This window comes from Trichechus manatus, unplaced genomic scaffold, assembly GCF_000243295.1.
Source record: "Trichechus manatus latirostris isolate Lorelei unplaced genomic scaffold, TriManLat1.0 scaffold00001, whole genome shotgun sequence".
In the NCBI taxonomy this organism is placed as follows: Eukaryota; Metazoa; Chordata; class Mammalia; order Sirenia; family Trichechidae; genus Trichechus; species Trichechus manatus.
The window spans coordinates 39090440-39092964 of record NW_004443937.1 but is presented as its reverse complement, the minus strand read 5'-3'; the positions used below and the strand labels follow the sequence as shown (position 1 = coordinate 39092964).

At 39.9% G+C, this 2525-nt stretch overlaps 1 protein-coding gene across 2 annotated transcripts in view; it reads left to right on the top strand.

The window, feature by feature from the left end:
• Positions 1 to 2525, top strand: part of FHIT (fragile histidine triad diadenosine triphosphatase) — a 502502-nt gene that overhangs the window by 171306 nt on the left and 328671 nt on the right. The window lies entirely within an intron of this gene.

The following is a 2525-nucleotide window of genomic DNA, read 5'->3' as shown; positions in this document are numbered from 1 at the left end:
ATTGTAGTATGTTTGCAGAAAAATTCTAAACAAAAATTATACAGCTTATTAGAGTGTGGGAATAGGGATCTAAATTTTAAATAAAAATATATATATATAAATTGGTGCTGATTTGATGATCGCACAGTTTGTTTAGGTTTTTCTTACTTTTAAATTCCAACTTAAAATTATGAGGTTTCAGAAATACATTGGAAGTTTAACAATGCTTAAAAATAGAAAAGCGTGAGTGTTCATGCTTTAAAATGATTTCTAAATTTGTATTTTATATTGTTTTATCTATCTGTCTTTGCAAGCAGTCTTCAGGTTAAAGATACTTCTAACAGGTTACAGTACATTTCCTCTGTAGGTAAATTAGATGGGATAATAGAATTCATAACCCATAATATTCTTTGAAAGCTAAGCTTTAAACTTCATTTTATGTCCTTTCACAGATAAATTAGTTTAAAACAGAAAGTGGCTACTTGCCATTTTGACATCACCTCATTTTGCGAGGCTTAGGCAGCTAGACATCGTTTAACACAAAATATTAACTTATATTACATGTGTTTCTATCTTTTGTCATTTGTCTCTCAGCTCTCGAGGTACATTATTTTAATCTTTCCATGCCTTAATATGCTTGCAATACAAGAATATCTTCAGATGGGTGAATACCAAAATGCTTGCAGTTTTTAGTCAGAAATCAACAAGCATTGGGCTGTGGTAGCCAAAAACCATAGGTTAGCTAAACGATCATGATACAATTATTTTATTAAATCATGGTTAATAACAAATGAAACCAGACTTAAATTTTCCAGCAACAAATATTATGTGCAGAAGTATTGCCTATGTTGTTTTTTCACACCGCTGCTGAGAGGACAGTATATATGATTTTAAACCTAAGTTGATTTTTTTTCTCACTCTTGAAAGGAGTTCTTTGTGAAAGTAGTTCTTACAGCTTTGTTTTCAAGCAGCTAAAAATGTTTTATGTATTACTCTAACCTGTTGTCCTCCACATTCTGTTGTCCTAATTGTACTGTTTTCTGATTTGTATTTATGTCTTCAGACAGTAACTTTTTGAATAAAAATAAAGCTACAAAACAAAAAAAAGAAATATGTCTCAAATTCTCTGCATCTCCACTGCCACCGCCAGCCTTCAGCCCTGTTTGCGATCCAAAGGACCTCCAGCTTTCGTTCTTGCTGTGATTGAATCTTTCTTTCTAGACAGAACTTCGAGTGATCGTTGAAAAAGAGAACTTAGATTTTGTCATAAACCTCCACTCCTTCGGAGGCTTCTCCACTCAGGTAGAATAAATCTAAACCCCTGACCAAGACAGTCAAGGGCCTACAAGGCCTATCCCCCCTCCTTCTGCCCTACTGTCCCCCCTCCTTCCTGACCCGCCAGCTGGACTGCCAAGCTCTTTCCCTGCTTAGCTCTTTTGCCTTGGAGTGTTCTTCCCCTTGCATCTTTATATTTTGCCTCCTCCTCCTCATCTCAACCCTTGTCTCTTTCAGTCAGCTCAGACTCCTGGCAACCTCAAATGTGTCGGGGTAGAACTGTGCTTCATAGAGTTTTCAGTTTAAGTAGATTTTTGGAAGTAGATCGCCAGGCTTTTCTTTTGAGGCACCTCTAGGTGGCCTGGAACCTCTAGCCTTTCAGTTAGCAGCCATGCATGTTAACAGTTTGTACCCCCCCACCCCCTGGATTCCTCACAATAGTTAACTACAATTTAACCTGTTGCTTGCCTTTTGTCTGCTCACCCTCTAGAATGCAGACCTTCGGAGAGGAGGAAGCGCATATACCTGGCTTGTTTCCTTGGTGTCTTACACAATTCTGCCAGCTTGTTATTACGTTGTTAGGTGCCATCAGGTCGTTTCCAACCCATAGCCACCCTGTATACAACAGAAGGAACCACTGCCTGGTTCTGCGCCATCCTCACAGTCTTTGCTATGTTTGAGCCCATTGTTGCAGCCACTGTGTCAATCCATCTCGTTGAGGGTCTTCCTCTTTTTGCTGACCTTCTACTTTACCAAGTATGATGTTCTTCTCCAGGGACTGGTCCCTCCTGATAACATGTCCAAAGTACAAAAGATGAAATCTTGCCATCTTTGCTTCTAATGAACATTCTGGCTATACTTCTTCCAAGACAGATTTGTGCATTCTTCTGGCAGTCCGTGGCATATTCATACTTGGTGTGCATACTGATATTCTGCCCTCCTCATGGCAGCTAAAACTAATGAATTACTGGATTCCTTCTTCCTGATCCCAAAAAGACCTCGGAATCCTCCTCAACACACTGCTGTAAGCAGCTACTATAATTAGTTGGAGTTAGAAAAAGAGGTGAAACCTACTTAACAAGCTTGCTGTAGTCACTGTGATTTTGATGACCTGCAGAGCAGGGTCCGGACTGCCAGAGCAGCCCCCGTCACAAGTACTGCTGGTCGCCAGTGAGAAGGAAAGGAGATCTGGAGGGTCTCACACTGGCAGTTCAATGCTCTAGCCTGGAAGTGACATCTGTCACTTTTGCTCACAACTCCTTGGTCAGAAT